Genomic DNA, 25,287 nt, shown 5'->3' with positions numbered 1-25,287 from the left:
AACCGGAGACTTAAATTTTCAGTCATCCGTTATCCACATGAAAAATTACCTGCATTTGTCAAATAAATTATTTAATCGGAGCAGCAACGAAAATCTTAACCGGCACTTAACTTAACCCTCAAATCAAAGAGACAAATCAATCCAGGCCAGACAACCAATCCCCAGACGAACAAACATAAGCTATCCAGCATTGTATTTAACCAGCGTGACTAGACATATACATATTTATATGTCCTCTATTTAATCTACCATCGATACACATATATACGTAAAATCTGGTGAATTTCCAAAGTTCGTAAATACTTTTATTTGATTTGTGTAAATCCACTCAAATTGCATTTGAGCTACAAGATATTTGAGAGAAAACTTAATTTTTTGTGAAAGCGATATAAGCATCTTTGCCCTATAGAAGAATAACGAAACTGGATAAACGCCTGCAAGGAGAAATCTGGCTGTTTGCGCAAACAACGAGGGATCATCCAATTGCAAAAGGTACGTACGCATTTCTTTGGTAAACTTTTATAGATCGAAGGGCTTAAATCGCTTAGTACGTTTAAAGTATCTATTCAGACAAAGATTTCATTTAATTAAAAACTATTTTCATAAATTTTCACTTTATCATAAAATCATTTGGCAATTAATGTCACCCAATTAATTGGCCACCCTAATATACGTACATACATATGTACGTTTATATATTTTTTTGTGGTTGCATATGATGAGAGTCATTCAGCGTGCTGAATTGCTCTCACTGCAACAAAAACATATATTAATGTAACGAAGCTTTATACAAAAAATGAATAAAGAGTAAATAAGTTTCTTTTGAATGTGATCTACGCGTTGAATATTATGTTAGGTGGGTTGGGAGAGACAAAATCTTTGTACTCTCACATATGGTTGGGAAGGGAGTGAGAAGGAGACAAATGTCATCTATGTCTCCCAAATAATGATTTGTTTTCGTCGGGTTTCGTTTCACAATCATTTCGTTGCATGTTTCCATCCCCGCAAGAAATGCTACCTATCCGTCGGTCCGTTTTGATTGGTATTCTAAGTGGTCTTTTTGGTGTTGTTCCGTAGTGCGCGGCCGTAATTATTATAGTCAATTGTTTTGAGTATTTTTCTTTTGGAACGAAAATACAGTGCATGATAAATAAATGTTTATGTATGTATGCAGTGTGAATGGTTCATACAACAACCCACCCCAGCCGAAGAGCTTAGCCTGATTCAACAAGCATGCACGCTCGTATGTCATTTCACTGCCGCGGTAACATCTTCGCGAGCCTATGCATATGGGTATAAGGTACATTACAATATTTTGTGGAACGTGTCGCTACGTGTCGCGTCGCTTAGTGTGCACGCACTTTAAAAGGTATCGATTTACATGTCTAATTAAGAGCATAATACCGACATTGTAAACTTTAATAAGGCAGAGTTGCCACATCGAATTTTGTTATGGGAAAAAAAGAATTTAAAAAAAAGTCCAAAAATCCAAGGCCATAAGATACGAGTCACGGTCAGCTGATGTGCTTTACAAAGCCCAGTGCCATGTAGTTTAGTTTTGGTAGGATATGCAATTTAAACCAGAGACCGTAAATAACTATTATCATGTATTAAAAATAAATATAAATAAAAGTCTAACAGTTTTCGTAGAAAATATTTTTAAAGTCCTTGTCGTACTCGTGTTGCGCTCTGCAAGGATCAACGTTTTACCAACATCACTTGCAAATTAAACCAAGTAGATAAACCAAGCCGTTCGTGAGAGTGGAGGTGTGTAGAAGTACACGCAAGTGGGGTAAGCATCTGATCGCCATTCATCAAGGAATGGCTGGAGCCATTGTTGCTCATGCGGGTCAAGCAGCTCACTACTTCCGGTCACTTGCGGCCAAATATCCTCTGGGTAACCACTGAACTTTCACTTGGTGGTAAGCTAATGCGAGGAGACAAGAAGAAGACCTCATAATCGGTTTAAGTGTTAGCTGGGGGACGTCATCAGGAACGCTTTATCCCCTTAAGCCGCGGCCGCAAGCAGGCTTCCATTTTAGAACAAGATGCTCGCTATATAAACGAGTATTATAGATGCCCCCTTTCCGCTGAGCGTGCTGTGCACAAAGCTTGGAACCTGCAACGTAAAATCAGACTTCAATCAAAAAAAAAAAAAAAACAAGAAACCCATTTTTTATGACGACCCCGTCAAACGCAAGCAAGCAAAAATACATTAAAAAATTTTGACATTTACTTTTGGTGGGGAAGTACTTTGTCGCCAAGTACAGACGTGCACGCCTGTGGACAATATCTCATTCGCCTACGTCCTTGCTCTGACGCAGGGTAGGACGATGAGGTGAAGAACGTATATACGAGTGCTGCTTCCGCTATGATATAGAAGTGATGCTGGGCGAATTTAACGTCAGGGTGGGAAGATAAGGTGTTTTTTGAAACCTCTCCTAATGAACTGGGGATGATCGACTTCGCCGGTGCTCAAAAAATTGTCATAACCAACACAAGGTACATGCATAAAAATATTCACCACAAGATAGAAATATAGGCAATCTGATCGACCACATTGTGATAGAACGCAGCATGCCTCCAGTGTTTTAGATGTGTGCAATATTCGAGGATATAATATCGACTCGGATCACTACCTCGTAGCAGTCGAAATACATGTCCGCTGCTGTGCACAAGGGAAAAGGAAAGTGAAACGTCGAACGGCTGCAATCGCAACAGACTTCGAATGATTTCGCAACTTGACTCTCACACCTACTCTCTGAGAGCAGAAGTCAACCCAACGACATGCAGAAGCAGCGGGAGCATATCTCTATAGCACTTCGTACCGCCCACGAGCAAAAAATTAGTTACCGAAAACACTGGTACGATGTAGTATGCCGCGCTGCAACCGAAAGAAAAAAATACCTTAAAAGGGAATGCAACAAGAAGAGTGTATGAACGCTACAGGGAGTTGGCAAGGGAAGAAGAAAGCAGCGGCAGAGGCAGAAGTAACCACCGCAAATTGTACAAAAAAAATAAATTTAAGATGAGCTGTACGAGCTTTACGCAGACATCAACATAGTTCAGCGAATTAACACCCAGCGGCTACACTGGCTATGTCTGACTAAGAAGATCAGATGCATTTTTACTGAGAAGCTTTTCATGACAAAAATACAATCGTAGTGTTTACCAAATCACTTCCGGGGGGCGACCCCGAGCAGAAAACCTTTTTTCTAATTGAAACATTTTTCTCTAATTAAAAAACGTTTTTCCAAATTTTTTATGTTACTTTGCGCGGGGATTTAACCCTGGACCTTTGGAGTGGCAGACGGAGAACGCTACCACCACACCACGGCGGCTGCTTTATCGGCCGGAAGTCGCCTCAAGGTGCAGCGGAAGAGTACTAGAAGAAACAGGTAGAAAACCATTCAAATTCCCTAGGTGTTACCAATTAGCTCAAGTTAGCCCAACGAAGAAGCCATTGATGCGATTTGTTGACCGGCATTAACCGTTAAAACGGCTAAACGTCAATTAAGTAAGCTATTAACCCTTTTCAAAAATTTCTCCTATGTAAAAAAGCTAAGCGGTTCCATGAAAGTAACCGGTTTCAGAAAATTACCCAATTTCACAAAAGTAACCGTTTTAAAAAAATTAAAAGCCTGTTGCCTCTCCAATCCGTTTTTGAAGTGAGCATTCAAAAATTGTGTGTAGGCTTGTATTAATACGATTTAATTCCCACATGTATGTCTAGAAAGGCTATCTGGGCGTATTGGGTAGGTGTAGGCATATGGCGAATGTTGCTTGAATAATGACAGCCCTTTACTTGTAATAAATTCGGTTAGTTTGAATTTGAGTTTGGTCACTCCAAATTTTGTATGGAAATTCTCCAAAAAAAAATCATCACTTTTGGGCCAAGTGAACAAAGTGGCAACCGTGTTGCTTGACTACACTAATTACGTTACTGTTACAATTTCATGGATTATAATTAGCTATGTTGCAGTACAAGTACAGACATACATAGGTAGGCACTTTCCTTGTTAGACGCTCAAAATTGTTGCATGTACAAGGTGACGCCAAAAAGCTTCTTCTGCTTCCTTACAGCGGCTGTAATAAAGTTGGTTGGAAGATAATTTATGAGTGCAAATATGAGGCTTTGATATATATGTAGATGTTTTTAAATCTTTGAGGTAGGAAAGGTAGTACGAGAGGAAGATGGAGTTGGAGTGGGCCCTCCCTCTCCGTCTCCTTCTTTCTTTCCCCGACAGACAGAGACAGGGGGATAGAGAGAATGAGAGTAAAATGGATAGCGAGAGTGAGAAGGAAAGGGAGATGAACTGGAAGAAGAAGACGGAGAGGAGATGGAGATGTGGACGTGGGTTCAGATTGACAAGGAGAAGGAGAAGGTGAGGTGGAGGAAGACGAAGACGATAACAGAGATATAAAGATAACTATATTGGAGAATGTAAAATGATAATGAGAGGGAGATAGAAAAAGAGTCATAATGATAGCGAGGAGTATGTAGCTTGGGGGAAAATTTAGGTAGATATGAAGAAGAGAAGAATGAAATATGGGAAGAGGAGAAGAAGGTAATATGATGGCAAATGAGTAAGATTAAGAGGAGGAAGGGAGAGGAAACGTGAGTAGTCGACAGGCAGCGAGGGAAGGGCACACGGATAGGGTAAGGGAAGTGGAAAAAAGGGAAAATGGCAAAAAAAATATATGGAATGAAAGTTAAAACCGATAAGGCGGAGATGAGAGGAAAAGTGGGTTATGGAAACTTCTTGAGATATATAGACCTGATCCAAGAAATTAATTGCAGCACCTAGTATATCCACTTGTATGTTCTCTTTCACAACAAGGCCAAATTTACAATAACAACGTAAAGGAGCATAGTTTACCTTTGCAAAGCCGCTTGATTGCCCAAGTACTGTCAGGCGTTTCAGCTTTACCTGCTAAACCCCAAGAAGCCCCCAACTAACATCAAATACACAATTTACGGTAATTACTGAATAGTTGCCCGCTTCAAATGACCCACCTCTGTCGACGCAAATGTATTCTTTGAAATGTAAATGTACGAGGACATTTAATTATATGTATATATAGATTCATACATATATACTAGACTGGGCCGATTTATTAACCGATATCGCGCCATCGATTTTTCGATAGGATTTGGGCTCAGGCAAAAAAAGTTCCACTACGCATACCCAAAAAAATGATTTTCGAGCCTGCAAAAAGAAAATGGCGAAAGGGTCAATTTTTCGACCGAAACACTCCCCAAAATTCAAAAAATATTTTTTTTTTTTCAAAAAACTGTTGTAAAAACGTTGGTGGTAACAGTCTTTTGAAAAAAAAATATTTTTTGGGTTTTGGGGAGTGTTTTGGTCGAAAAATTTATCCTTTCGCCATTTTTTTTTCGCAGGCTCGAAAATTATTTTTTCAGGTATGCGTAGTGGAACTTTTCTTGCCTGAGCCCAAATCCTATCGAAAAATCGGTGGCGCGATATCGGTTAACTTTCGTCCATACAAATCGACCCAGGTTAATATATACATACATATATACTTACAGGTCACACCATTTCCTCATTTGCTTTACTTGCCCGCACATGCCTGTAGTTTTGAGATTCCGCTAACAAAATGAATTGAGACTTGGGCGCACGTCCCGTTTCGAACGCAATTCAAACAATTCAATATAGTCAATACATCGTACATGCTTTGCTGTGATATTCATAACGATTTGGCTCGCTTCATAAACCATTGTCAACTCAATAAACTTAATTGGACTAGGGACCGTTGATGGCAGATATAATTTGTTGCAAGTTTGTGACACATTTTCTATAGAATAGTGGTATTCATAGATTTTCATAAATGAAATGCCTGAACGTCCATACATCCTGCTAGTTGTAGTTGTAATATAATACAATGATTTAACATTAAAGTTCCTATGTATGCGTGGCTTTATATACCCTATAGTAGAACCAACTAGTTCAAAACTATCTCTTAACTGGGTAGTGAAAATCTTCAGCTCAGCTAATAGACAGAGGGAGACCTTTATGGAGGTATAGAGGGAGTTAAAGAAAGAGGGATGGGATAGGTCTATCTACAACAACCTTGTCTCACTAGAGACAGGCATTAGGCTGCCGTTTATCGTTTCAACCGATCCTCTTTGAAATGTACCTCTCATCTTCACATCATCTAGACTATCGGTCAAAATATGTGTGACTCGAAAAACTGCCACAAAAACCGCTTGTTCTCGACTCTGGATTGGTTGATCATCCCTTGACGAAACCCGCTTTATAAGAAAATGAAAAAAAATTTGATAAGTACAAGGTTTAAGGAGTTCGCAGAATTCCACCAATTTCCATTCTACATCGGCAGGCTTCTTGACAGGCGGCTAGTATGTACTCCACCGTTTTTTCCACAACCGGGAGATTATAGCTGCGACATGAGAAATTTTGAACCAATCCCATACTTGCCATAGCTATACTTATAACCTAGGACGTGGTGATAAAGCAACAAATACAAACTCATTTTTTTTTTACTTTCAGAACAATCATTTAAAGCTGAAGACACGACTCTTGATAGAATTAAGGGATGCATGAACCTCCTTCTCTTCTGTGAAATTAAATGCTGAGGCTCATTTGTCGCTTTTTTCTTAAGTCTCTAAATAACTATGTCAACTCGACGAGCTCGAAGCGCACTACAGCGCTGAAGGTACAAAGGGACACTTGGCTTTCTGAGAAAAAGGCCTCCCAATTGCATTTGCATTCCTCCTATATAACGAAAACTTCGGATGGAAACACGCTCGTTGGTTGACGTGAAAACTGAAACATTGAAACCCTGAGCAAGTTCGAATTGGCAGATGTCATCTTTTATTTTTGTATTCAGTCGGCTTCATGCAAATGCTTCATACAGAGTCCCGACTCCAGCAGCCTTGGCATCTACTGCCTTTGATAATAAGATCAGTCGATGGCTTGAGTCTCTGTAGACTTTAACCGCCTTTATCGTTTTTATAGTGATAGCGCAGTCACCGCGTAAAACCTTACCTTGTATGGTACTGATACAACTCGCATCGCCAGTACCTCGATCGAACGAATCATCGATCCATGCATATCTTCTCACCTCAGACCTAGCTAGAGAATCGCCTTAGTTTCAAATATCTTCATTTATTTCTATTTTTACTTAGGACTTGTTCATAACGGTGTGATTGTTTTAATCACAGAAACACTTCCCGCAGGTTTTGGCAGTATTACGAGTATACACTGTCTTTTGCCGCATTGAATATAACCGGAGCGTACCGGTACTTGCACTTTCTGTTAACAGCCCAACTACTTCGGAAGCGAGTTTTTTGACAGTTCGAACTTTCGTGTTAGATTATAGTCGTCATTTCTATACGCATATTTACCATAAGAACATTCGATGCCCCGAAGCCCCTTAATCCGCACTCTTGGACGACTCTTGCCATATGCTTTTTTGATAACTTTGAAAACAGCGGAACGTCAGTAAACGCACACTGTCTACCTTCTTAAGCAGTTCCTCATACGTCAGAGTTGTTGTCTATATATCAGTATACACACACTTCCACACGTAAATATGGCTAAGTATGCGTATACGAGTACTTATTTGTACTTGTATGTAGGTTTTCGTGTAATACTCTCTGGTATGAGATTCTCTTTAATTAAGTTTCGATTTTATCGAGCTACGTGACAAAACGTGACATTTAACCATTTGTCACATATACTAAACCAACTCTTTTAACATCCCCCAATGTAATACTTTCCTCCCCTTGAACGAGCACATCTCACGCCACATCATACTAGTGAAATGAAGGCTGGAAATGTAAATTTAAAACTAATCATATTTACTCATCTAACAGAAAGGAAACTAAGTAGAAAGCTTAAAGGCAATTTCATTCAGTAAATATTCTTTATTCAAAAGTAAAACAAATTTTATCCCATGGGTGTAGTCAAGGTGGGGATTATAGACAGGTTTATGATATGAAGAAAGAATGTAATGCATGCGTATGTTTGTGTGAGTCAAAGCTGCACAAAGTTAACAGAGCACAGTGGCCAATTTGGCTTCGCTAGCGGCATTTAATTAAAATTTTCAAATTTGAAAAACCGTTAATTTTTTTTTAACAATCGATAACAAATACATTCACTAGATTTGTATCGATTTTTAAAAGCTCAGCTTACAGCTGATGAACAGCTGTGAGCTGTCAAAGTCAGCACATGTTTCTGCAAGTGTTGTGCAAAATATTTCCGCCTTTTTGATCATCGTTTTCGTATTCGTGTTAAACTTGCAAATTTTATTATTTTCATTAAAAGTTTTGTTATATACTAACGCCAAGGTATATATTATATAAAAAAAACTATGGTTATGATCTGTGTATACTTATGTTATTTATAAAACGTAATCGTGTTTAAGTGTATTAGCAACTCGCCCATTGTAACGTACACCTGTTTTTCGTGGAGTAGAACTTTCAAAATTCACCTAGATTCAGTGTAATTTTAAATTTTCCTATATGTGTAAACCATTGTGTGTCCAAAATGTCCAAAATGAACTGCGAGTACCTGCGAACCTTCAATTTATTGTACTTTTTAGGCAAAATGTCTGTGTCAAAACGCACCCTTTTTTTAATATGGCATGAAGAAGCGATCCCCACCAAGAAGTTTCTCGCCGTAGAAAATTATGTTTTTGGTACCGTTTTGAGTAAAATTACCTATACTCAGAAGGAGCAGTGCAAAAATGGAAAGAAACTGCGCAATTTTGTTAGTAGGCTTATCCAAAAGTGGAAGGCCTGTGGCAGAAGTAAGGTGTTTTTCGAAAAAATTAACCAAGAATGGGTAGATACACCATTGGTATTGTTGGGAAAAAAAGCAAATGAAAATATTGGACGGCCGGAAAAAGAGCTTTCCAAGTGCTGCAGAAAAACGCAAGTCAATAAGATGTCAGGGCTTACAGAGGAAGTGTCATGTGAAGGATTTTTGGTAGCTGCAAGCTGCAGTTTATATAAAGCTGGAAAGCGCAGTGCTTGCAAAGTTGTAGAAATGGTAAATGGCGATGAGGAGTTTAGCGGAAAGGTAATACAAAATATAAACAAACCAAAGCCCCTTCCATCCAAATTTTCGGACGATAAAGCGCTTGCGCTATTTGTAGATCTTGGACATACCAGATACACTTGGAACTTGAATAAGAAAGCAGCAAAAAACCAAAACGCCGATATATATCCATGCTACGAAAAATTACGCTTCGCCAAAAATAAGAGCTATCCTAGTGACATTACAGTCACTGATTATTATGCTGAAGTGCCACTACAAAGTCTTGTGGACCATACAATAAACAGGATCATGGAAGCACACTCTGAAAGTTTTTAAATCCCATCTAGAAGTAATAATAACACCCATTTAACTGCTGTCTACAAATGGGGTTGTGATGGCAGCAGCGGCCATTCCACATATAGGCAAAAATTTAACGACTGCGAAGGAAACATGAGAGACCAATATTTATTTTCAATTTGTATTGTACCACTGCAAGTGCAGAACGGACCGACAGTTTTATGGAAAAACAATCGACCTTCTTCTACACGATACTGTCGACCAATCAAAATACTTTGCGACAAGGAAACGGCGGACCTGAGTCGCAGGGAAATTGAAAATATTAAGAGCCAAATATTAAATATTGTACCAACATATGTAAACTCATTGATTATTGATCACCAATTTCACATGACCATGCTTGATGGTAAAACTTTCAGAGTCATTTCAGAATCTTCTTCGCAAATATGCGGAATCTGCAAGGCGACACCGAAAAATATGAATGACTTAAATTTGGTGAAGAGCTTTCCAATTAAAGTGAACCTCTTTCAATATGGGCTATCCAGTCTCCACGCCTGGATAAGGTTTTTTGAATGTATTTTGCACATATCCTATAGAATACCAATAAAAAAGTGGCAAGCTCGTGGTGTTGACAAGGATATTGTTGGACAAAATAAAACAAATATACAGCAGAAGCTACGAGAAGAAATGCATTTGTTGGTCGACATACCAATGGCTGTTACTGGAAATACCAACAACGGAAATACGGCAAGAAGGTTCTTTCAACAACCAGATTTAGCCGCTCGTGTAACTGGGGCGAACGAAAATTTAATATATCGATTCAGCGTCGTCTTATGAGCACTTACATGTGTATACGATATAAACACGGAGGCATTCAGACTTTACGCAATGGAAACTGCTGAAATTTTTGTTACTTTATACCCTTGGTTTTACATGCCCTCGTCTGTTCACAGAATTTTAATTCATGGAGCCGACATAATCAATCATTTTTCGCTTCCAATTGGTATGATGTCCGAGGAAGCGCTTGAAGCCAGAAATAAAGATTATCGGAACATCCGTGAAAATAATACCAGAAAAAATTGCAGAAAAAATACAATGGAAGATATAATTAACGCTTTTTTTGTTTCTTCCGATCCGTTAATATCTTCATTGTCCAACGGCTCATCAATTTCCTATTCCAGAAATATTAGTTTCGATAAGGAAGTTAAAAGCTTGCTTATAATGCATCATTTTGAAGATGATTTCTCTGAATCTGATACTGAAGAATCTGATTAATATTTCTTTTATAATATGGTTTCTCTTTGAGTTGACAATTTTTTTCTTATTTTATATATAAATATATGGTGGAAAATGTTTATTAAATTAAAAACAAATTAAAAACAAATTAAAAAATTAAAAAAAAATTAAAAATTAAAAAAAAATTAAAAATAAAAAATTAAAAAAAATAAAAAATTTAATTTTTTTTCCAAAAATTGTTTGATTTTTTTCTGAATTGAGAAAAAAAATTTTGAAGATAACTTCTTTACTTTGGAAGCTATGAATAAAATGCCGCTAGCGAAGCCAAATTGGCCACTGTGCAGAGCTTCAAATACAAACGCAAAATATTTTGTAGTGATATTTGTACACAAAATACGAGAGCTATACCTGTTTCGCGAAAGCTATGGCCAGTTGGGAGCACTAAGGGAGACCAAGTCTTCTTTCATCTGCATCACCCGACTCCAGGGAGGTATCCCCCTTTCTCTGTTACTAAACCACCGTGTTGGCTAAAATACTTACTAAGCCGGAGCATCTTCGTTTATTCGCATAAAATGACCTATCCAGCGAAGCCTTTGGGTTTTTATTTTCTGCACTATTGTCATATCTGCATAAACCTCATAGAGCGCATCATTATACCTCCTTCGATACTCGCCGTTGGCATCGTGGGTAGGACCATAAATCGTCCAGAAAAAATTTCACTTGCACACTTCAAGAGCCATCGATCTTCTTTCGACACCGTTCATTATTCCGAGTCATACATCAGAACAGGTATGGTGAGCGGCTTGTAGAGCGTAATTTGTGTTCGTTGAGAGACGACTTTACTTTCAATTGCCTACATAGTCCAAAGTAGCACTTGTTGGCAAGAGTTATTCTCCGGTTTTCGCTAGACTGACATTGTTTTTGCAGTTAATTGTGCTTCCTAAGTAGACGAAATTCATCACAGTCTTGAATTTATATCTGTCAACAGTAACATGGCCGCCAATTCTTTTCTGGAGGACAGCAAGTACTTCCTCTTGTCCTCATTTACCGCAAGTCCCACTTTTTTTTGCTTCTTTATCTAATCCCCTGAAGGTAGCACTCACAGCGTATTTCTGCTGGCTAATAATATTAATATCATGAGCATACGCTATCACTTGTACGCCCTTATAATAGATTATTCCATCACGGCTTAGTTCTGCTTCTTACTTGTGGTGTTTCTCAACGTCATTTGGTGAAGCCTAATTAAGTTTTGAGGGCACTTAAATTCAGATATAGCAGCATACAAGTAGCTTATTTTAGCGCTGTCAATGACTGCTTTGAAGTCGACCCCAGCGGGTTAGGGAGTTAGAATATTCCCGCGGTAGGTATGGCTGTCGTAAGAGGTGACTAAAATACCAGATTCAAGGGGCTGTGTAGCGCAACCCTTCAGGTTGCCAGCGCAATATGTTGCTTCTCCAAACCCAATTGTCAACCTCACCTATCCGCGGCGAATCCCGTTTCACTAACAGGCGAGGCTCTGGCGACCCTAAGCTCCTCAAAGGACTTGGGGTTGGGGAGGGAGGGGATGGCCTGAAGGTTTATGTGGCCACATAAACCGTTCCCGAGATGGTTGGGCTAGCACCTTAATGGTGCTGTGGTACCGGAGCGTACCGGATCTGTATCCGGCAAAGGATCATCACATCGATAACACTCCCCAAAGCATTCGAGGAGCAGCCTTATCGCTACAACAACAACAACAAGTCGACTTAAAGATGGTGAATGTCGATTCTCTATTGTGAGATTTGGCGTATCGTGAAGATCTTGTCGACAGTAGATTTACAAGGTCTAAAGCCGTACTGATAAGATTCAATCTGTTTGTTGAGGCATGTCCTCATCCGACCATATTTTGAAAAGGAGTTGAGGCATGATCTTTACCAACTCTTCGCCTTGTGATTTTTTAACCAGGATATTTCCATTCACACTTCATCATAGTCGGGTGCCGGAACGTCTTTTCCATCATCGGTAATTGAGGTATTGGGTTCGTTCGCTAGATAGCAATAAGGAGTGTTCCCTTCACAAATTAAGCACACTCTGTACGGCAGTTACCAAGTCTCCAATATCTTTCCTGCCGCGCAGGTACTGTGCATGGCCATATGGATTGCGTTTCTCTCTTCTACCGAGGCAGCGGCACAATCCTCATCGCACCAGTTATTTTTGCTGGTTCACTGGAGTCCTATAATGTCAACAGCGGCCTTACATAATGCAATCAAAATATGCTCTCACTTCTCGGTCACATCGTCAAGTCGAAGATTGCTCTCGGTGAGCAGATGTGAGAGCCGAGTGAAGTAATCATCAGCAGTGTTGCCACAACTTTTTCAGAAAAAAGGCTATATTGGCAAAAATAAAAAGCTAAAAGTTTAAGGCAACTTTCTAGGCGTTTTATTCATTTTTTGCATAAAAGGCATAACAAAATAAAAAATGTAATTTAATTTTTACTCTAATTTCATAAAAATAAAAATAAAATAGTTAGCAGATGATATCTATGTTTTAATTTAAAAGGGATACATGATAAATAAAACTCCACTATAGTCTCTAAGTTTTCGTAATATGTTTGAGGTAAATGGTTTTTTATTTGCAAAATAAGAACGCCGATAAAACTATTTTCAATAAGGAAATCTACTTTGTTATTTTTAAAGAAACCACGAAATATGTGAACTCTCCATTGAACCTCTTTTTCAAGTTTTCGGTACGTGTTTTACACCAACTCTAAACGATATCTGCCAACCTAATTTTTGGAAGGAATATTTTCATGAAACTTTCTGGGCTGGCCGAACCACTGCCGATAGGTGACCCCCGGTTAAATAAAGTGTTGGAGTAGGTTACTGTGAATAGTATGTATAAAGAAATTTGAAGCCAGATTGGGCAGTTTTATATGTTCAATAAAACTTATAATAAGGTTATACTATGGTACACCAATCCTTATTCAATCACGTTATTATAACAGCTTACGTAAGCCTGATTTTGGGTGGGTTATGTATAAGCTTGATATAAAAGGTCCTATTACAGCAAGTAGTTTCTTTTAATAAGGCCTTATATGAGCTAGTTACAAGCCTTGCACACAACGACGTCTTTCAAATAAAAATTTTGCCTGTTCACATAAGTACAGAAAACAAAGAGTTGTCCCTTTCGTGTGGGTGCGATTTCCAACGGGTCGAGTATGTCGTTTTACGCAGCATATATGTGTCATTGCATAGCTCCTTTGTCTACATGTGGAAAACCAGTTAAATGTTTCTGAAATCAAAATATCGATTTCCCTACGAAGCGGTTTCGAAGTAGATGAAGCAGTCATAGAAGGGAGTTGCAAACACACGGAACTAAAATGATATTAGGTTGATGTTGCCTTAATAAAGTTACTACGCCTCGATATCTGCTACCGTAATGCCAACATTATCTGTTCCTTAAGCTGCAGACATTGGTGCTTTATCGGTAACCGTATCGGTAACCTTATAACAGCTGATTCGACCAACCTTATGGGAATCAATGCAATCGATTATTGGTGCCACTAAGGTCGTAACCGTATCGTAGCCAACCAATTGGTTTTTGGTTTACCGGCGTAACGATAAACAGCTGATTACGTTAGCGATACGACTACAGCGATACGACATACGGCACCAATGACTCCCGCTTTAGCCCCTCAGATTTTTTAAATCTAGCCCAAATCCATTCATTGCTCTTAAAATTAAATCTACATAAAACTGTTTACTAGATTTTCTTAAATTTTGAAAAAAGCTAAAAAGAACTAAAAAGGTTCTAAAAAAAGATGAAAAAAGCTTAAAGCTAAATCGCAAAAGCTTAATCTAGCTTGGAAAAGCTAAAATGGTAACACTGATCATCAGCTGTCTGAGCAGCTTTCTACGGCATGTTTATACATTCTTTTGTTCATACGCTGTTATTTCGAAAACATCTTGACCTATTTCAGGGAATCTTTTTTTATACCTAGGTCTATGCTCAAAAGAGCCGTTATCGTAAAATCTTTAAAATATCATAACTCATAATTGTTTTTCAAGCCTTTCCAAGGAGCTTAATTTAATTTATTATGCCTGTAACTACTTTTAAGTTATAAAAAGTTCAATTCATTGGTCGTGTTTAAAATGTGGAAAAACTTGTAAAGCTTTCCAACGAATCGCTGCTGCTTATAATCACTTATAATTCACAAATTATGGTAATGATACTTTAATTACTTCAAAGCATGCAAAACAATGAAGCAAATTAAAATACCTGAACAACTTCTACATTTAAAATTTTCTATTTTTACAAAACTTTTGTAAGCGGTAGGTGGAGTAGTCGAAACTAGAAAAAAATATTCCAAAAAGAGGTTTGTAGGTATGTTGATTAAAACGTGCTACAAGCACTCCTACGTGTAATTATTATGTACTAAAGTAGGATTCAATGAGGAGGCGCATTAGAAATTAGTTGAATATTTTTTGTCATTGACATCTGAAACAAAAAAATTCTTTTCACACAACAAGCAAAGCTAAGCCATTTCAACGCTCGAAAGCGGATTACAAAGAGCAGTACGTAGACTTTTCTCATCAAAATTCAAAAATAATAGACACTTTGTGATTCAAGGTTCGATTCAAGCTCAAGGCCAGAACAATAATTTGATAATTATTGTAATTTTTTTACTTTTTCTAAAATTGAAAATGTGTATTTTGTTTTTGTAATAGTAAGTAGAAATTTTTTAAGACAACCTGTCATAGCTGCGTAGATAGATCGAATCGAACCTTGAATAATTTATCAATGGGCCGATAAAAACAAAGACAATAAGCACTTTGTTTTATTAAAAACAACCAACTACACGCATATCCAAACTACCAAAAGATAAGGGTACCGATGTGCATTCGTAACATTTTTTTTTTTTATTATCTATAATATAAGAATAAGTCGGGTTTTCCTTCCTGACGCTATAACTCCAGAACGCACGAACCGATTTCCACGGTTTTGCATTCGTTGGAAAGGTCTCGTTTATAGCAAAGAAATTTCAGGTTCGACGCACGGGGTCTCGAGATATAGGCCAAAACGTGGACCCGGGTACCCCTAGAATGTGTTTATAGAATATGGATATCAAATGAAAGCTGTTGATGAGTGCTTTAGTAGAGGGTAATTTCCATACCCCTGGGTGACTAGGGTCTCGATATATAGGCTAAAACGTGGACCCGGGTACCCCTGGAATGTATTTACAGGATATAGATAACAAATGAAAGCTGCTGATGAGTGCTTTAGTAAAGGGTAATTTTCATACCCCTGGGTGACTAGGGTCTCGATATATAGGCCAAAACGTGGACCCGGGTACCCCTGGAATCTATTTACAGGATATGGATAACAAATTAAAGCTGCTGATGAGTGCTTTAGTAGAGGGTAATTTTCATACCCCTGGGTGACTAGGGTCTCGATATATAGGCCAAAACGTGGATCCGGGTACCCCTGGAATGTATTTACAGGATATGGATAACAAATGAAGGCTGCTGATGAGTGCCTTAGTAGAGGGTAATTTTCATACCCCTGGGTGACTAGGGTCTCGATATATAGGCTAAAACGTGGACCCGGGTACCCCTGGAATGTATTTACAGGATATGGATAACAAATGAAAGCTGCTGATGAGTGCTTTAGTAAAGGGTAATTTTCATACCCCTGGGTGACTAGGGTCTCGATATATAGGCCAAAACGTGGACCCGGGTACCCCTGGAATCTATTTACAGGATATGGATAACAAATTAAAGCTGCTGATGAGTGCTTTAGTAGAGGGTAATTTTCATACCCCTGGGTGACTAGGGTCTCGATATATAGGCCAAAACGTGGATCCGGGTACCCCTGGCATGTATTTACAGGATATGGATAACAAATGAAAGCTGCTGATGAGTGCTTTAGTAGATGGTAATTTTCATACCCCTGGGTGACTAGGGTCTCACGATATAGGCCAAACCTTGACCCGGGTACCCCTGGAATGTAATTACAGGATATGGATAACAAATGAAAGCTGCTGATTAGTGCTTTAGTAGAGGGTAATTTTCATACCCCTGGGTGACTAGGGTCTCGATATATAGGCCAAAACGTGGACCCGGGTACCCCTGGAATGTATTTACAGGATATGGATAACAAATGAAAGCTGCTGATGAGTGCTTTAGTAGAGGGTAATTTTCATACCCCTGGGTGACTAGGCTCTCGATATATAGGCCAAAACGTGGACCCGGGTACCCCTGGAATGTATTTAGAGGATATGGATAACAAATGAAAGCTGCTGATGAGTGCTTTAGTAGAGGGTCATTTTCATACCCCTGGGTGACTAGGGTCTGTATATAATGGCCAAAACGTGGACCCGGGTACCCCTGGAATGTATTTACAGGATATGGATAACAAATCAAAGCTGCTGATGGGTGCTTTAGTAGAGGGTAATTTTCATACCCCCGGGTGACTATGGTCTCTATATATAGGCCAAAACGTGGACCCGGGTACCCCTGGAATGTATTTACAGGATATGGATAACAAATGAAAGCTGCTGATGGGTGCTTTAGTAGAGGGTAATTTTCATACCCCTGGGTGACTAGGGTCTCAAGATATAGGCCAAAACGTGGACCCGGGTACCCCTGGAATGTATTTACAGGATATGGATAACGAATGAAAGCTGCTGATGAGTGCTTTAGTAGAGGGTAATTTTCATAGCCCTGGGTGACTAAGGTCTCGATATATAGGCCAAAATGTGGACCCGGGTACCCCTGGAATGTAATTACAGGATATGGATAACAAATGAAAGCTACTGATTAGTGCTTTAGTAGAGGGTAATTTTCATACCCCTTGGTGACTAGGGTCTCACGATATAGGCCAAAACGTGGACCCGGGTACCCCGGGAATGTATTAAAGGATATGGATAACAAATGAAAGCTGTTGATGAGTGCTTTAGTAGAGAGTAACTTTCATACCCCTGGGTAACTAGGGTATCCAGATATAGGCCAAAACGTGGACCCGGGTACCCCTGGAATATATTTACAGGATATGGATAACAAATGAAAACTGCTGATGAGTGCTTTAGTAGAGGGTAATTTTCGTACCCCTGGGTGACTAGGGTCTCGATATATAGGCCAAAACGTGGACCCGGGTACCCCTGGAATGTATTTACAGGATATGGATAACAAATGAAAGCTGCTGATGAGTGCTTTAGTAAAGGGTAATTTTCATACCCCTTGGTGACTAGGGTCTCACGATATAGGCCAAAACGTGAACCCGGGTACCCCTGGAATGTATTAAAGGATATGGAAAACAAATGAAAGCTGTTGATGAGTGCTTTAGTAGAGGGTAATTTTCATACCCCTGGGTGACTAGGGTTTCGAGATATAGGCCAAAACGTGGACCCGGGTACGCCTAGAATGTGTTTATAAAATATGGATAACAAATGAAAGCTGTTGATGAGACCTTTAGTAGAGGGTAATTTTCATACCCCTGGGTATCTAAGGTCTCGAGATATAGCACAAAACGTGCGCTCGTGAACGCCTAATAGTGGTTTTACAGTACAGGTATCAAATTGAAGCTGTTGATGAGTGCTTTAGTACAGGGTAATTTTCATACCTATTGGTGACTAGGGTCCCGAGATATAGGCCAAAACGTTGATCAGGGTAACACTAGGATTTTTTTTTACATTATGGATATCAAATTGAAGCTGTTGATGGGTTCTCTAGTACAGAGTAAGTTTTACACCGCTGAGTGACTAGGGTCCCGAGATATAGGCCAAAACGTTGATCAGGGTAACACTAGGATTTTTTTTTGCATTATGGATATCAAATTGAAGCTGTTGATGTGTTCTTTAGTACAGAGTAAGTTTTACACCGCTGAGTGACTAGGGTCTCGAGATATAGGCCAAAACATGGACCCGGATACCCCTAGAATGTATGTGTATTATGGATATCAAATGAAAGCTGTTCCTGAGAGCTTTATAGAAATTCTCATTGTGATATTCGATTTAATCACATCAACCTGGCAAATATGCATGCGAAGCCGAAATAAAAACATGAATTAATAAGACCCACATACCTATTAACATACGTCCTATTCGATTTGGTAGTATAAATTTGCCTATATTAGTATTTACGATGCTTTTTTCCGGGAAGTAGACCAGAGACGGACTGGGACTGCGATTAGAACTAGGACCGTGACTGAGACTGCGACTGAGACTCGGAGTGGGACTGGGACTGAGACTCGGAATGGGGCTGGAACAAAATACATACCACCCTCTGGGGCTGGCAATAAGATATGAAGAAGAATGAGAAAAACTTGAGAGAAGAGAAAACAGAGAAGGATAATGAGACTGAGAAAGATATAGAATGAGACGAAGATGGAGGTAGATGAAGCGAAAAATAGGGAGGGGGGAGTGAATACAAAGATTAGGAAAAATTGTAGAGGGCGAGGGCAAAGTTAGACGGAAAAAGCTTATTAAAATGTATGCAGATAGACCAAGTTTAGGGCAGAACAACGTCCGCTGGGTCTGCTAGTTTGATATAAAAAGGCAAAGTTACATACATACAAGTAATGAGGGTTTAAGCGTGTTGAAATTCAAAAGTAATGAAAAATGTGCTTTTCGCTGTCTATCAATAGAAATATTTCTATGTAGGGTTGCCACCTTGACTTGCGACTTAACCTTATTATATTAATAGACTTGTAAATACGATACTATCTCGAAAAGTGTAATACGTTATATTTTTAATTGGGATGTTTATGCAAATTTGCAACCTAACTTCAAAAAACAAAAAAAATCTAAAATATCTTAAAAGCTATAATTGCTAACAAAAAACTTTTGCGAGAACAGCTCACCGTCAAAACAAGCGAGTAGAAAAAATAAATATTTCTCGGCTTCTATTCAAAAAATGCAAACGATTCGAATGAGTTTTTGGTCCCAGGTTTCCTTGTCGCGTAGATTCGAAACATTTCGCTTTCGGTATTAATTTCAGCTTAGAATAAGCGGTAAATATATCCGATGATCATTATATAAAATCTTTCTTATTACGAACTATGGTAAGACCTCGAGCTTTGTTATAAAATCAAATTATATAGCATCGATACCTTTTTCTAGTATTTTCACCACTTACCTATTTACTGGTATGGTAAAATTACTTAACCGATTTAATAAAACACATTTGTTCTTGATAATTGAGGACTTTAGCAGCTGTCCCGATTTTGCAACGACAAGGTGCGTATCATCCCGGATTTTTTGCCTTCTTTTAATAAACATAACTTCGAAAATTTTGCGAGAGGTTTTCCGTAAATAATTCAATTTCATTCCTTGCTTCTTTTATTTATTCACAGCCAAGGGAAAGTTTCCCAGTTTCAAAAGAAGATCAAGATTCGAAATATATTTTATTGCTTTTTATTTATGAGAAAAAATATCAGAATAAGATAAATTGTAATTTCGAAAGGAAATATTAAAAATTTTTTTTATGTAAATATTTTTTTTAATTCGGTTTCGTTTCTTACTTTTTTTCACTACTGAGAGAAAATTTTTAATTTCATACATCAAAGATATCATATTTTAATATACATACATAAACTAAAATCAAGAGGAAAATAATATTTCGAAAGTCTTTGTTTTCTGTTTACAGTTTTTTGGGAAAAATATCTTTTAATAAGAAAACTAGATCAAAAATTTGTTTTAATTTTGAAAGTATGTATGTATGTATGTACCTTTTTTTTTGAGTTGGCTCAGTTCCAATCACTTTTTATTTATTTCTAGTGAGAAACCTTTTAATCTCGAAATAAAAATTTAATACGATGTATCAGAGGATATTCATATTTCAAAAACCTTTATATTCTTTATTTTCTTGCTTTTTATTTTGTGAGAAATTAACGTTTTACAAGGTTTTCTCGAGCTGATAAAAACATTAATCCGAAAGTGTATATTTTTCTAACTTTGAAAAAATTTCGGAGTATTTTTTTTTTTTTTTATAATTTCCTAAGCCATAGACTAGTCACTTTACGACCAGTTCGCACGATCATTTTGCAGTTTATCTCATATTAAGCTAGTTTCTTAATTGTATTACAATATTTCGTTATTTCACCATGAGTGAAGTTTCGAAGAAGACCTTTTATCTTACATTAATATGCCACTCGAACTCAAATTAAAATGCTACAAAAATTATAAATTCCTTCCTTTTATTTACACCAAAATTCATTCCGTTGCCAATTTAGATTACACAACTACATGTAAACGTACTCATATTTGACGCAATTCTGAAAACTTCATTTAATCCTCGACTAGACGGAAATGTGCTACAAAGCTCTTAATGAAATGACTCCAATTCCAAATATACTCGACTAGTATTAAGTTGTACTTAATGTTTACATAATTTTAGGCTCAAAAGAGTATGCGTTAAATTTAGTTGAGTGTTGAGTCAAATAACTTCTATCGCATAAAATGAACATTTCATCTGTGTTGGTGGGTGACAGATTTTAGGTTCGACGTCGTCCTCGTTGTCATTAAGTTACCTTTCCGTGGCAGAGCAATAAAAAAGGGTAATTGTAAAGTAGTTTGTTGGTTCGCTTGCGTTAAGTATTTTATTGAAGAGTTCTTGCCTAGTCGTTTACATTCAGATTTCATAGCTCGAAAATAAGCGCTTAAGTGGCACTCTGTTGCTCGAATAGCTACCCTTACCATTACGCTCATACTTACTACTGCAAAAGTGTGTGTTGGTATTCGAGTAATATCCACAAGCAGCAAAGGCTTCCAACCATGTTCGTTAGTTTAGGCAATTTGAAATATAATTGAGAAGCTTTATAGCTCTACGCAGCAAAGTACTTTACGCACGAAAATTTAGTTAGCATAGTGTGTGTAGTAAAACACTCGCTTGTAGTAAGGTAGTTGCAAATACAGGGTGAGAGAGGTAATGAGGGTCAAATTTTTTTCACGTTTATTAATTTACGTACTTATTTCATATGCATTTAACCATTTAAATGGATTTGGTTTGGACCTATATTTTGTTCTATATTATAAGCGGAAAAGTTTTGGAATGCCTTTTCGAAAACTTCTAAAAGGAACATTTCACTCTTTGTCAAGTTTAATTTGAATGGACAAGTTGCCCTTATATGTAAATTTCTATTACGGGTCGTTTTGACAATCTCTATTAAAGTCAAAATTTAATTGTAGTACAAAAATCCTTCAAATAGCTTTATTTAACATTTTCGTTTTCACCAACACACGGTGACCCAATCCCAATTAAAACGGATATAATTTATAGTACGAATCTCAAAAATTTATTGTAAATACACGAAAATCAACAAAACAACTAACTTTGTGAATACTTTTGCCTTGCCCTTAACTGACAGTCGACGCCTCAGTTAGCAAGGAGGAAATGATCATTTCGATAACTAATATATAAGTGACTACCTGAAGATGGTGAAAATGGCTTGATCTCTTGTCATTTGTATAGTGAATTGTTCAAGCGTAATGGAGGCAAAGAAAGTTTTTCGAGCATCTAAGGCTCGAATATCCGGGTCCCAATTAAGTGTAGGAGTTGACACACCGCCATCTTAGTCAGAATGGAGGCCTATAAAAATAATTCTGTCCTGTGGGTCATGACATCCGTTTACAATGCTGCTGCGCATTCAAGTTAAGAAATCTTTCAAATATGAATATTAACTATAGCCAGGAAGAAGCTCTCGAAATGAGCAATACATACTTGATTGGCGCTTAACCGTTCAAACGATTATTTCTTGATGAATATGCTGCTCCCAAGTCACTGGTCGGACTTTTTCAGATGAAGTACTTACGATTGGGCATCCACCAACTGCATACTGGCGACTTATACATAGTAAGCTACGGTTGAAGAATCCCAAGTCCACATCTATTTGCACAACGCACACCATTAGCTATGAAGTGTCTCCGTGGCCAAAAAACTTCCAATTCATATGAGTTCAACAGATCCACTCCCCGCCATATGCATCTAGCTTTCACTCGAAAACACACACAAAACAGTTCGCTTCGCTGGGGCTCCTGTCATGCAGAACGACATTGAGAGAACCCTGACATGTTAGCAGAAAAAACAGACTCACATTGCGTCCAAAGTCGGGATTTTCTGCCACAAACGAAACGTTTGCTCCACCGGTTCTGCAACTTCCGAATTAAACACCATCCTATTTATCTTTTGTTCTCTTTCTATCCACTCTCTATAAAATCGTCGGCAGTGTACTTATTCCGCAGCAACGGCGTCCTCATACCCCTGCTCAACTTGAACTTGAACAGCACACTGAATTTGGTGCACCTAATAAAACTTGTATGGCATTCGTCGAAATGCAGAGACGCACAAATCGATAACACGCCGACAACGGTTTGATAACTTGTCGATAACGTTCCGAAAACAACCCCATAACTTTTAAATAACAAAAAAATCGATGGCTTTTTGAAAATATATATATAATTTTTCGATAATAAATCGAAAATTAGTAAATCTAGCCGATATGAAATTCATAACAAACTTTTATATAACGAGTAGATAGCATTTCAATAATCGGAAAGTTTTCGCCAATAAATCATTACTTTTTCGAAAGTATATCGATGGCTTTTTGAAAATAGATCGAATAGTTTTCAGTAACAAATCGAAAAAAAGTTAATCTATTACAAGCCAATAAGAAATTCGTAACACTTCCATAACAAATCTATAACTTGTCGGATAAATTGTTGATAACATTTCGATAACTTCACGAGAAAATATCGATAAATTTTCGATAACTTGGAGGTACAAAATCTATAAGTTAGCGATAACCTTTTAACGATATCTACCTTAGGCCCTAGCTTTTGACAAAATTAGAGATCGCCAATTTTTAAAGATTTCTGAGGAGTTCTTGTATCCTAACGAAAAAAAAAATAAATACTTGACGCGTATAACCTCGGAAGTGATAAGGACCGAGCTTATTTTTCAATTTGTGGGACGTGACCTACATGGTTTATGCAGACTGTGCTCTTAAGCACAGGGCTTTGTGTGTGGTAGGCGGAGTATGCTACCTATCCTAACTAGGTTTCCATATTTAACTTGCCAAATGCATCCTGTACAAAAACGCTACCTCAAAGATGCCAATGAAGATATCCAATAAATGAGTTAAGCAATGAATATGCAAAGCTGGGGTACACATTGAGAGTTTAATGCAATTTCAAATCCCTTGGCAACACCTGTTCAATTTCATGTTCATTAAGTGGGCTGCTTTGTAATGAACGGACCCACAACCCTCCTCGAACTCTTTCAGCATACGCACAGAATACTTGTACATAGAGCTATTCAGTACTCAGAATGTGTTTGATTATTTTAGATATTTTTACAGCTGACACGCAGCGTGCGGAGATTTGGCATGCAACCACTGACATCCAAATGTCGGTGAGATTTTGTCGTTGTGTTGATGGAATTTATATTTTGTTGTGTAAACAAGCAGCAGCGATTGACTGACAGGAAGTAAATGGTTTCAGTAATTCACAATGTGTACATTTCAGCTATTATCAGCTCTACACTACCAGTCAGTCATACTGCCACCGCCCAAAGCTTGAGCATTCCCCTTTGCTACCGTGAACGGCCTTCGCCCCTTGTATTTACAAGCATATTACTGTCTAGTGATTTTGAAAGGCGTATAATTACATGTAATGTCAGGGTGACAAAACTGAAATTGTTTGTTGGACACATTGAGTAGCGCACAGCTGTTGCAGAGAACAATAACAAAAAACAAGCAATTCTAGGACTAATAACAAAGTGACAGCGGGCAAATTTAACAAACCAAACTTGCAACAATGAAGCATTCAATCAACATGGCGTACGACTGAGCTATTCGCTCCAAACCCTACAACAACTACAAAGCTTATAAGAAGAATGGACAATTGCTGGCATCAAATAATTTGCATTTGCAGTTAAATAACAACTGCTATCTCTTTCTGTCACTCTTCTTCTCCCTTGCTCTATCTCGCTCTATTTCATCAGCTCCCTGTACCTTGGTTACTTCGCCTGTCAAATTCATTTTGATTTCATAGTCCCGAAAGCACGTTAAAATATCACCAAACACTCTCCTACAAAATCTATCATCCAACAAATCTACAGTAGCGTTCACAAAATTGCTGTGCATTAATGGGATGCAAGAGAATTTGAAAGATCTGCTGATTCAAGCGTCATACGAAATACAGTAGTCGTCACTTCTACATATTTGCTTTCATAAAGCTTAGTCGAGCTGCAATCCGTGCCTGGGAGTCCTTTGGAATCAGCAAATCTATCTCTTATAGCAGCAATCTTCGTCCAACTGAGACTACATTTCATTTTGTTTTCCTTCGTTGCGTTTCCCTGTATTATATTAAGAAGTAAATTAAATTGCATCTTGCGATAAATGGGACAAGACAAATGAAAGAATCGTCGCATTCGCACCTTGGCACCCAAACTCAGCAACTCCAGAAAAAGTGTTTTTCTAAACCGCGAATCTTCGGGTCGCTGGATGTAAGTCACCTCTTACGATGGGCATACCTATACTGGATATAGTTTAAGCACTTTAACCAGCCTTCTTTTATTTCCATGAAAAGTTGTATTTAATGAAGTCCATAATTAATCTGCCGTCTCTTCTAATTGCGTTTCTTACTCTAGCTTGCTGGACTTAGAGAAGTTTGTTTAAGTGGGTTGTGGGACTAAGTAAGCCTATACGGGGTGCACGTCATTCTTAAATCCTTATTCATTTCATTTTAAGAAAGTCA

General features: G+C 38.0%; 1 protein-coding gene across 1 annotated transcript in view; it reads left to right on the top strand.

Moving 5' to 3' along the window:
* Positions 1 to 25,287, top strand: part of Drl-2 (Derailed 2) — a 242,716-nt gene that overhangs the window by 171,006 nt on the left and 46,423 nt on the right. The window lies entirely within an intron of this gene.

This window comes from Eurosta solidaginis, chromosome 3 (assembly GCF_040869045.1).
Source record: "Eurosta solidaginis isolate ZX-2024a chromosome 3, ASM4086904v1, whole genome shotgun sequence".
NCBI lineage: Eukaryota > Metazoa > Arthropoda > Insecta > Diptera > Tephritidae > Eurosta > Eurosta solidaginis.
The sequence above is the reverse complement of the archived record's forward strand: the minus strand, read 5'-3'. Positions and strand labels throughout refer to the sequence as shown.